The following is a 12,112-nucleotide window of genomic DNA, read 5'->3' as shown; positions in this document are numbered from 1 at the left end:
TTATAGATACATTGGCTGGCATGTATCATTTATATATTGTTATGTACGGGTAAACACTAACATGTATTATTTATATATTGTTATTAACAGATAAACACTGACATTTATTAATTATGTTATTTACAGATAATCAATGACATGTATTATTTATATATTGTTATTTACAGATAAACATTGACATTTATTATTTATAAATTGTTATTTAGCGATAAACACTGACAAAAAATATTTATATGTTGTTATTTCCAGATAAACACTGACATACATTATTGATATAATATTTACAGATAAACACCTGACATTTGTTATTTCTACTGATCGTTTAAAAGTCTACTTTTTGTCAGATATGCATTTAAGTTACAGCAGGTGCCTTGTTTGACAAAAAAAAAATCTAAGTTTTTTAAAAATTACATTCAAATTATATCAAACAAACCTTAACGATAGGAGTCAGTGGCGCCCCCCTGTGTCATTAATTGGAATAACAGAAGAGTGAAAGTGGTTGAAAATGTGGCGATAATACTTCCCTTTTTTTTATCAATCAATCGTTTACTTATATAGCCCTAAATCACTAGTGTCTCAAAGGGCTATTATCCACACAATCACATATAAAAGCAGGTTACTAATGCAATTTATGTTTTTCCTTTACCTTCCATTTATTATTACAATAAAATCTCATTTACGATCAAACATCGGGGTAGTCGATTAATTTAATTGACATTTTTAAGTTAAGCGAGTTAATCCTACTAATAATACAATTTCAAAACCATTTATCATTTGACAACACTACGAATAACAGCTCGATAATAATGAATCCATTTAATATTTACGTCCTGCCAGGGACCAAAGAAAAACAGGCTGTGGGCCGGAATTAGACCACAGGCCACACTTTGGACACCTCTGCTTTAGAATAATATGACTCAAGTAAAAGCAGTCCATAGTCTAGTCCATAGTGGATCTAACATAATAGTGAGAGAGTCCTGTCCATAGAGGATCTAACATAATAGTGAGAGTCCAGTCAATAGTGGATTTAACATAATAGTGAGAGTCTAGTCCATAGTGGATCTAACATAATAGTGTGGGAGTCCAGTCCATAGAGGATCTAACATAATAGTGTGAGAGTCCAGTCTATAGAGATCTAACATAATAGTGAGAGTCCAGTCAATAGTGGATTTAACATAATAGTGTGAGTCCAGTCTATAGTGGATCTAACATAATAGTGTGAGAGTCCAGTCTATAGAGATCTAACATAATAGTGAGAGTCCAGTCAATAGTGGATTTAACATAATAGTTTGAGAGTCCAGTCCATAGTGGATCTAACATAATAGTGTGAAAGTCCAGTCCATAGTGGATTTAACATAATAGTGGGAGTCCAGTTCATAGTGGATCTAACATAATAGTGAGAGTCCAGTTCATAGTGGATCCAACATAATAGTGAGAGTCCAGTCTAAAGTGGATCCAACATAATAGTGGGAGTCCAGTCCATACTGGATCTAACATAATAGTGTGAGTCCAGTCAATAGTGGATCCAACATAATAGTGAGAGTCCAGTCCCTAGTGGATTTAACATAATAGTGTGAGAGTCCAGTCTATATTGATCTAACATAATAGTGAGAGTCCAGTCCATAGTGGATCTAACATAATAGTGAGAGTCCAGTCCATAGTGGATCTAACATAATAGTGAGAGTCCAGTCCATAGTGGATCTAACATAATAGTGAGAGTCCAGTCCATAGTGGATCTAACATAATAGTGAGAGTCCAGTCCATAGTGGATCTAACATAATAGTGAGAGCCCAGTCTATAGTGGATCTAATATAATAGTGTGAGAGTCCAGTCCATAGTGGATCAAACATAATAGTGTGAGAGTCCAGTCCATAGTGAATCTAACATAATAGTGTGAGAGTCCAGTCCATAGTGGATCTAACATAATAGTGTGAGTCCAGTCCATAGTGGATCTAACATAATAGTGTGAGAGTCCAGTCCATAGTGGATCCAACATAATAGTGTGAGAGTCCAGTCTATAGAGATCTAACATAATAGTGAGAGTACAGTCAATAGTGGATTTAACATAATAGTGTGAGAGTCCAGTCCATAGTGGATCTAACATAATAGTGTGAGAGTCCAGTCCATAGTGGATCTAACATAAAAGTGAGAGTCCAGTCCATAGTGGATCTAACATAATAGTGTGAAAGTCCAGTCCATAGTGGATTTAACATAATAGTGGGAGTCCAGTTCATAGTGGATCTAACATAATAGTGAGAGTCCAGTCTAAAGTGGATCCAACATAATAGTGAGAGTCCAGTCCATAGTGGATCTAACATAATAGTGTGAGTCCAGTCAATAGTGGATCCAACAGAAAAGTGAGAGTCCAGTCCCTAGTGGATTTAACATAATAGTGTGAGAGTCCAGTCTATAGTGATCTAACATAATAGTGAGAGTCCAGTCCTTAGTGGATCTAAAATAATAGTGAGAGTCCAGTTCATAGTGGATTTAACATAATAGTAAGAGTCCAGTCTATAGTGGAGCCAACATAATAGTGAGAGTCCAGTCCATAGTGGATCCAACATAATAGTGAGAGTCCAGTCCATAGTGGATTTAACATAATAGTGTGAGAGTCCAGTCTATAGTGGAGCCAACATAATAGTGAGAGTCCAGTCTATATTGGATCTAACATAATAGTGAGAGTCCAGTTCATAGTGGATCCAACATAATAGTGAGAGTCCAGTCTAAAGTGGATCCAACATAATAGTGAGAGTCCAGTCCATAGTGGATCTAACATAATAGTGAGAGTCCAGTCCATAGTGGATCCAACATAATAGTGTGAGTCCAGTCAATAGTGGATCCAACATAAAAGTGAGAGTCCAGTCCCTAGTGGATCTAACATAATAGTGAGAGTCCAGTCCATAGTTGATTAAACATAATAGTGTGAGAGTCCAGTCCATAGTGGATCTAACATAATAGTATTAGAGTCCAGTCCATAGTGGATCCAACATAATAGTGAGAGTCCAGTTCATAGTGGATCCAACATAATAGTGTGAGACTCCAGTTTAAAGTGGATCCAACATAATAGTGAGAGTCCAGTCCATAGTGGATCTAACATAATAGTGAGAGTCCAGTCTATATTGGATCTAACATAATAGTGAGAGTCCAGTTCATAGTGGATCCAACATAATAGTGTGAGACTCCAGTCTAAAGTGGATCCAACATAATAGTGAGAGTCCAGTCCATAGTGGATCTAACATAATAGTGAGAGTCCAGTCTATATTGGATCCAACATAATAGTGAGAGTCCAGTCTATAGTGGATCTAACATAATAGTGAGAGTCCAGTCTATAGTGATCTAACATAATAGTGAGAGTCCAGTCAATAGTGAATCTAACATAATAGTGAGAGAGTCCAGTCCATTGTGGATCTAACATAATAGTGTGAGAGTCCAGCTTATAGTGGATCTAGTTAATAGTGTGAGAGTCCAGCCTATAGTGGATCTAACATAATAGTGTGAGAGTCCAGTCCATAGTGGATCTATCATAATAGTATGAGAGTCCAGTCCATAGTGGATCTAACATAATAGTGAGAGTCCGGTACATATTGAATCTAACATAAGAGTGTGTGAGTCCAGTCCATAGTGGATCTAACATAATAGTGTGAGAGAGTCCAGTCTATAGTGATCTAACATAATAGTGAGAGTCCAGTCCATAGTGGATCTAACATAATAGTATAAGAGTCCAGTCAATAGTGGATCTAACATAATATTGTGAGAGTCCAGTCCATAGAGGATCTAACATAATAGTGGGAGTCCAGTCCATAGTGGATCTAACATAATAGTGTGAGTCCAGTCCATAGAGGACCTAACATAATAGTGGGAGTCCAGTCCATAGTAAATCTGAATATGTAAGTATTCAGAAAAAAAATCAAGAATGAGTAACTTCTGATTCTTTTATAGCTATTTTTAACAGTGTTTGCATTATGACTGTAAAGGTGAATATTTGACAAACATGTTAGAACAGGGCTAATGGTAGCATAAGTGCAGCTAAAACATTCAAACAAATATAAATCTACAACTTACCGCAGCGTCTTCACTTTAGTCGGAGGAGGAATTCTTGTTGGCTTGAACGTGAACGATTTTTTTTTTACCGACACACCCGTTGACGTAAATAATAGTTTTAAAGTTTCTAAGTCAACATTGAAGAGTTAAGCTGCCTCGCCCGGCAGCAGGTCGCTGTCACGTGACCACCAGCCTCCATCGGATTGGTGGAATGTTGTCACGTGACAGAGCACTTCGCGTGGGCAACGTGCCACCTTCCTGATTGCCGAATGGGAACAGGTGAGGACATAGACGTCTTACAATTGGACGCAACATTGGCTGCTGTGATGCGAGAATTTCGGCCGCCATCTTGAAGTGGTGATGAGGACCCCGTGAGCTTTTTTTGATTGATTGAATGAAACTTTGATTAGTAGATTGCACAGTACAGTACATATTTCGTACAATTGACCACTAAATGGTAACACCCGAATAAGTTTTTCAACTTGTTTAAGTCGGGGTCCACGTTAATCAATTCATGGTACAAATATATACTATCAGCATAATACAGTCATCACACAGATTAATCATCATGGTATGTACATTGAATTATTTACATTATTTACAATCCGGCTGGTGGGATGTAAATGGAGGAGGGTATTAGTAAAGGGTTGAAGTTGCCTGGAGGTGTTGTTTTAGAGCGGTTTTGAAGGAGGATAGAGATGCACTTACTTATGTGGGGCGGTCATTTACATCAGGGGTCACCAATCTTTTGGAAACCAAGAGCTACTTCTTGGGTACTGATTAATGCGAAGGGCTACCAGTTTGATACACACTTAAATAAATTGCCAGAAATAGCCAATTTGCTCAATTTTCCTTTAATAAATAAATCTATATATTTTTTTTTTTAAATGGGAATTTCTGTCCGTCATTCCGTCATACATTTTTTTCCTTTTACGGAAAGTTTTTTGTAGAGAATAAATGATGAAAAAAAACATTAATTGAACGGTTTAAAAGAGGAGAGAACACAAAAAAAATGAAAATTTAATTTTGAAACATAGTTTATCTTCAATTTCGACTCTTTAAAATCCAAAATTCAACCCAAAAAAATTAAGAGAAAAACTAGCTAATTCGAAACTTTTTTAAAAAGTTAAAAAAATAATTTATGGAATATCATTAGTAATTTTTCCTGATTAAGATTAATTTTAGAATTTTGATGACATGTTTTAAATAGGTTAAAACCCAATCTGCACTTGGTTAGAATATATAACAAATTGGACCAAGCTATATTTCTAACAAAGACAAATCATTAATTCTTCTAGATATTCCAGAACAAAATTTGTAAAAGAAATTCAAAAGACTTTGAAACAAGGTTTAAATTTGATTCTACAGATTTTCTAGATATGCTAGAATATATTTGTTTAATTTTAATCAAAATAAGTTTAAAGAAATATTTCACAAATATTATTTGTCGAAAAAACAGAAGCTAAAATGAAGAATTTAATTAAAATGTATTTTTGTTAAAAAAAAAATTGACTTGAACATTGATTTGAATTGTCAGGGAAAAAGAGGAATGAATTTAAAAGTTTAAAAGGTATATGTGTTTAAAAACCCTTAAATCATTTTTAAGGTTGTATTTTTTCTCTGAAATTGTCTTTCTGAAAGTTATAAGAAGCAAAGTAAAAAAAATAATGAATTCATTTAAACAAGTGAAAACCAAGTCTTCAAAATATTCTATTTGAGTTTTGTCTCTCTTCGAATTAAAAATGTCGAGCAAAGCGAGACCAGCTTGCTAGTAAATAAAAAAAAATAAAAAATTAGGGGCAACTCACTGGTTAGTGCTGCTATTTGAGCTATTTTTAGAACAGGCCAGCGGGCTACTCACCTGGTCCTTACGGGCACCACGTTGGTGACCCCTGATTTACATTAAAGGCCTACTGAAACCCACTACTACCCACCACGCAGTCTGATAGTTTATATATCAATGATGAAATATTAACATTGCAACACATGCCAATACGGCCTTTTTAGTTTACTAAATTACAATTTTAAATTTCCCCGGAGTTTCGTCTTGGAAACGTCGTGTAATGATGACGTGTACGCAGGACGTCACAGGTTTTTAGGAAGTATGAGCGCTACGCACACACACAGCTAAAAGTCGTCTGCTTTAACGGCATAATTACACAGTAGTTTGGAGATTTGTGTTGCTGAATCTTTTGCAATTTGTTCAATTAATATTGGAGAAGTCACAGTAGAAAGATGGAGTTGGGAAGCTTTAGCCTTTAGCCACACAAACACACGGTGATTCCTTGTTTAAAATTCCCGGAGCTGAAACTTTTCTATGGATCAGAGCGGTCAAGCAGACATGGATCCCAACCGGATGTCAACCAGCAGGTTTCGGTGACAAAATTGTGGTTAAATAGTCGCCACTTACCGAATATCAGCTGAGCTTGTGTCGTCCGTACAGCTGCCGCCGACACCCGTGAGACATGGCGTCAACACACCCGTGGACACACCCCTCCGACTATCAGGTACTGTTAAACTCACTAAAACACTAGCAACACAATAGAAAGATAAGGGATTTCCCAGAATTATCCTAGTAAATGTGTTTAAAAATATTGAAATACGTCCCAATGCTATCGCGTTTTTGGGGGGGGGGTTTGTAGTCCATTGCTATCAATATCTTTAAACACGAGTCTTTCATCCTCGCTCAAATTAATGGGGAAATTGTCGTTTTCTCGTTTTTTGTTGGAGGCTCCCATTAAATCAATGTAAATATGTGAGGAGCCCCCACACTTGTGATGTCATCGTCTGCGACTTCCGGTAAAGGCGAGGCTTTTTCAGGAAGTACCAAAAGTGGCGAACTTTATCGTCAATTTTCTCTACTAAATCCTTTCAGCAAAAATATGGCAATACCGCGAAATGATCAAGTATGACACATAGAATGGACCTGCTATTCCCGTTTAAATAAGAAAATCTCATTTCAGTAGGCCTTTAAGGAAGTAGTTTGACATGTACTTCGGTATCAGGGAGGTGTAGCGGATTTTATAGACTAGGCTCAGTGCAAGTTGTTTTACTCTGTTCTCCACTCTGAGCCAGCCCACTTTGGAGAAGTGGGTAGGAGTGAGGTGTGATTTGGGGTGGAGGTCTAAAAGTAACCGGACTAGCTTGTTTTGGGATGTTTGGAGTCTAGATTTGAGGGTTTTGGAGGTGCTGGGGTACCAGGAGGTGCAAGCGTAATGGAAAAAGGGTTGAATGAGAGTTCTCGCTAGAATCTTCAAGGTGCTTTTGTTGACCAGAGAGGAGATTCTGTCAAGGAATCTCGTTGTTTGGTTGACCTTTTTATCACAGGAAAGATTGGCCTCTAGAATGGAACCTAGGTAGGTGATCTCATCTTTCCTGGTGATAACAATGTCCCCCACTTTTATAGTGAAGTCATTGACTTTCTTAAGGTTGCTGTGGGACCCAAATAGGATGGATTCTTTTTTAGCTAAGTGTATGGATAGCTTGTTGTCAGCGAGCCAGGTGCCAATATTAAAGAGTTCAGCACTGAGGATTTGTTCCACCTGTGACTTGTCTTTGCCGGATACCAGCAGGGCCGAGGCATCCGCAAACAGGAACAATTCACAGTCACATGCTGATTAGGAACAGTAAAGGTCCTGGCAGCCTCAACTGACAGTTGACTGGTAGAAAACAGAGATATGGTGTACAGAGGTTGGACCAAGTCATTGTTTTTAAAAGTCTCGAGTCAAGTTTGAAGTCAAGACTGGAAAAGTCTCAAGTCAAGTCCCAAGTCCCAAGTCCTGCATTTTGAGTTTCGAGTCCTTTCAAGTCCTTTTGACCACAGACTAATATATTTACACAGATTGTGTATGTTTTTAAAAACACTGTATTTATTTATTAAAACAAGTGCATTTGACATAGCAGGGGGAAAAAAATACTGCTGACATTGCACTTTTAACCAGTCATTTTAAACATTTAACTCATTCCTTTTACAGAGTAAACACATTTGGAAAAAACAAGTGCACTTATTTGCACTAAAGTGTTAACATCGTATTTCCATGGCATATTGCAATTGTAACTGGTTCCACAGCAGTTTCTATCCTGTTCTTACCTTATCTCATTGATCTCATCTGATACTGTATGTTTGTTGACATGAAAAACATAACAAATACATGAACATAACAATGAACAGAGTTGTACTTTTTAGATGTCAGGGCCCTGTGCAATATGTAAACATATTCTTAATAAAGTATACATTTCAACTGACCTTTATTTAACTATGTTTGTCTTTTTGTAGGCGGCTAAAATACACGGTGCCGCTGACCGCCGTCTATCGTTACGTTACTGTGTGTGATACATTGAATAACGTAACGTTATGTGTAGGTACCTCATGCAACCCTGCTTAAAAAAAAAATCATTGGACAAAAAGTAGGAATAAGGTAATGAACTGCAGTGGACGCAACAGACTGTAGTGTTTGTAATGGCGTTATAATGGCTGCTGTGACGCGAGAAATTCGGCCGCCATCTTGAAGTGGTGATAAGGAGCCGGCGAGCAGCCTGAACTGGAAAAAAAGGAGGTGGACCTAAGAAAATAAGAGCTTGAACAGGAGATGATCCGATTCATAAACAAAGTCCAACAGTTTATTTATGAAATGTGTTCTGTTAAACCACTAATAGTAATTTAAGGTAGTTCGCAGTGTTGTTATATTTTAGGGTTGGATTTTTTTACAATTACTTTTTGCAAGTTGCATATGTATTTATTTCAAAGCGTCATGTTTTCCTAACCACCCCTTTTGTTTATTTATTTCAGAGCTGTCAACAAAAATGGTTTTAACTTATGCGATTATTTACAAAAATCAGGTTAATCAGGCAATATTTTGGCTGCATATTTTGACTCCTTCATTGCAACACAGCTGCTGGCTCGAAGCGGTGTGGGTTGCCAGACGGTCAGCGGCCAGGTCAAAGCACACGTCAGTGCGGAGATGAGGGAGGAGACTCCATCAACTCTGTAATATCAAACTGTCACCGATGTTGAAGAAAATACAGGATGTGCGTTGGAGTAAAACATTTCAAAAATGTTCACACATTCTTACGATAAAATTGCATTGGGTGTTTTTATCAGATTATTCAGGCGAGTAATAAGCTGTGGTAATCATGACTAATCCAAATTCAAAAGTGCGATTAATGTGATTTTTTTTTTTTAAATAAAGGTTTTTTATTTGTTTGATTATTTCTAAACCCCTTTTTTCAAACAGCCCCATTAATTCATAGTAATTTTTTAATTAACTTATTAATTCATTTCATTGTACATTTTATCAAATAGCTCTTTTAATTCATATTTTCTTTACTCATTTATCTTAAAAAATATTTATCCAAACAGCCCCTTTAATTCTTTTTGATTTATTTGTTCAATAGTTTCATTTCAACACATCTTTTTTCAAACAGTCCTTTGAATTCATATTTATTTTTTAAAATTCTTACTTAAATTCAACACACCGTTTTTCAAACTGCCCCTTTAATTCATATTTATGTATTAACTGACTTTTTCATACTATAAAATAGCCCTTTTAATTGATTTTTTCAACTTATGTGTATTAACAAACCTTTTTCTGAACAACCCCTTTAATTCTTATTGATTTGTTCATTTATTTCAACACATCTTTTTTTCAAACAGCTCCTTCAATTCGAATTTTGTTATTTAAAGTCTTATTCATTTCAACACGCTTTTTTTCAAACTGCCCCTTTAATTCATAATTATTTTTTGATTTACTTACTTGTTCATTTCAAAATACCTACTATCAAATAGCCATTTTGATTTATATATTTTACTTACTTATTAATTTCAACAAACCTTTTTCCAAACGACCCCTTTAATTCTTATTGATTTATGTGTTTATTTATTTTAACACATCTTTTTTCAAACAGCCCCTCATATTGATATTTATTTAAAGTCTTACTTTTTAATTTCAACAAACCTTTTTTCAAACTGCCCTTTTAATTTAGATTTTTTGATTTAAAGAAATGTGTTTTACACGTCCCCTTTAATTTGTATTTATTTGTTTTGCTATTTACTTACTTAATTAGACAAACCTTTTTTCAAACAGCCTCTTTAAATTTTATTTGTTTATTTGTGTATTTCATTGCAACTCATCTTTTTTCAAATAGACTTTTTAATATATATTTATTTACTTTCTTTTTAATTTCAACACACTTTTTGTCAAACATCCCCTTGAAGTCATATTTATTTGTTTAAAGTCTTACTTATTAATTTCAGCACACCTTTTTTCAAACTGCACGTTTTATTCATTTTTTGATTTAATTCCTTATTAAATTAAACTTATTAAAAAGCTATTTAATTACTTTTTCTAACAAACATTTTTTCAAACAGCCTCTTTAAATCTTTTTTGTGCATTTAATTACAACGCATCTTTGTTTAAATGGCCCTTTTAAATTTTAGTTTTTATTTTATTTCAGCAAATCTTTTTTACACAGCTCCTTTAATTTGTATTTATTGATTTATTTATTTACTTAACTTAAAAAAAGTTTTCAAACAGCTTCTTTAAATAGTATTTTCTGATTTATTTACCTATTTAATTTCATATTTAAAAAAAGCTTTTTTTCCCCAAACAGCCTCTTTAAATCTTGTTTATTTATTTATTTCTTTATTCTTTAATTTCAACACATCTTTGTTCAAACGGCCCTTTTAATTTAATTTTTTTATTTTATTTCAACAAATCTTTTTTATACAGCCCCTTTAATTTGTACTTATTGATTTACTTATTTACTTAATTTAAAAAAAATAAACAGCCCCTTTAATAAGTATTAATTGATTTCTTTATTGACTTACTTATTTTAACAAAAAAAAAGTAATGTATATTTTTTTCACTTACAACAAAACCTTTTTTTGAACAACCCATTTTAATTCTTATTGATTTATTTGCTTATTCATTTCAACACATATTTTTTCAAATTTCCCCTTTAATTTTGATTTGCTTATTTTAATACAACAAATCTGTTTTAAACAGCCCCTTTAATTTGTATTTATTGATTTACCTATAAATTACTTATTTTGACAACGCTTTTTTTCAAACAGCCTCTTTAAATCTTATTTATTTGTGTATTTGATTTCAACACATCTTTGTTCAAACAGCCTTTTTAATTAAATGTGTATTTTATTTCAACAAATCGTTTATAGACAGCCCCTTTAATTCCTATTTATTGACTTACTTATTTTCTTAATTTAAAAAATGTTTTTAAACATCCCCTTTAATTAGTATTTATTGATTTATTACCCTATTTACTTTTATTCAAACAGCCTCTTTAAATCTTATTAATTTGTGCATTTAATTTAAACGCATCTTTGTTCAAACGGCCCTTTTAATTTTATTTTTTATTTTATTTCAACAAATATTTTTTACACAGCCCCTTTAATTCGTATTTATTGATTTACTTACTTAATTTAAAAAATAAATAAATAAAACAGCCCCTTTAATCAGTATTTATTTATTTATTGACTTACTTATTTTAACAAAAACTAATTAATTTATATTTTCACTCATTTGCTTAATTACTTATTTTAAAAAAATGCTTTTGAACCCCCTTTAATTAGTGTTTGATTTATTTACCAACTTAATTACTTATTTTAACAAAGCTCTTTAAGCCTCTTTAAATCTTATGCATTTGTGTATTTAATTTTAACACATTTTGTTCGAACGGCCCTTTTAATTTAAATTATTTTATTTCAACCAATCTTTTTTTACACAGCCCCTTTTAATTTGTATTCATTATTTATTTATTTACACCATTAAAAAATATTTTTCAACAGCCTCTTTAAATAGTATTTATTGATTTATTTATTCATTTACTTACTTATTTTAACAAATGAAAAATTCAAACCACCCCTTTAATTCATATATACAGTGGGGCAAAAAAGTATTTAGTCAGCCACCGATTATGCAAGTTCTTCCACTTAAAATGATGACAGAGGTCTGTAATTTTCATCATAGGTACACTTCAACTGTGAGAGACAGATTGTGGGGAAAAAAATCCAGGAAATCACATTGTTGGACTTTTAAAGAATTTATTTGTAAAT

The 12,112-nt window shown here is 33.7% G+C and overlaps 1 protein-coding gene across 2 annotated transcripts in view; it reads right to left on the bottom strand.

Annotated features, from left to right (window-relative positions):
* col8a2 (collagen, type VIII, alpha 2) overlaps positions 1 to 4,232 on the bottom strand; it is a 319,105-nt gene extending 314,873 nt beyond the window's left edge. For both annotated transcript variants that reach the window (XM_061882467.1, XM_061882468.1), the window contains exon 1: positions 4,063 to 4,232. The gene's annotated coding sequence lies outside the window, so the exon portion shown is untranslated. The remainder of the gene's footprint in view (positions 1 to 4,062) is intronic.
* Positions 4,233 to 12,112: the final 7,880 nt, after the last annotated feature.

This window comes from Nerophis ophidion, linkage group LG21 (genome assembly GCF_033978795.1).
Source record: "Nerophis ophidion isolate RoL-2023_Sa linkage group LG21, RoL_Noph_v1.0, whole genome shotgun sequence".
Lineage (NCBI taxonomy): Eukaryota > Metazoa > Chordata > Actinopteri > Syngnathiformes > Syngnathidae > Nerophis > Nerophis ophidion.
This window is presented reverse-complemented; position numbering and strand designations above follow the sequence as displayed.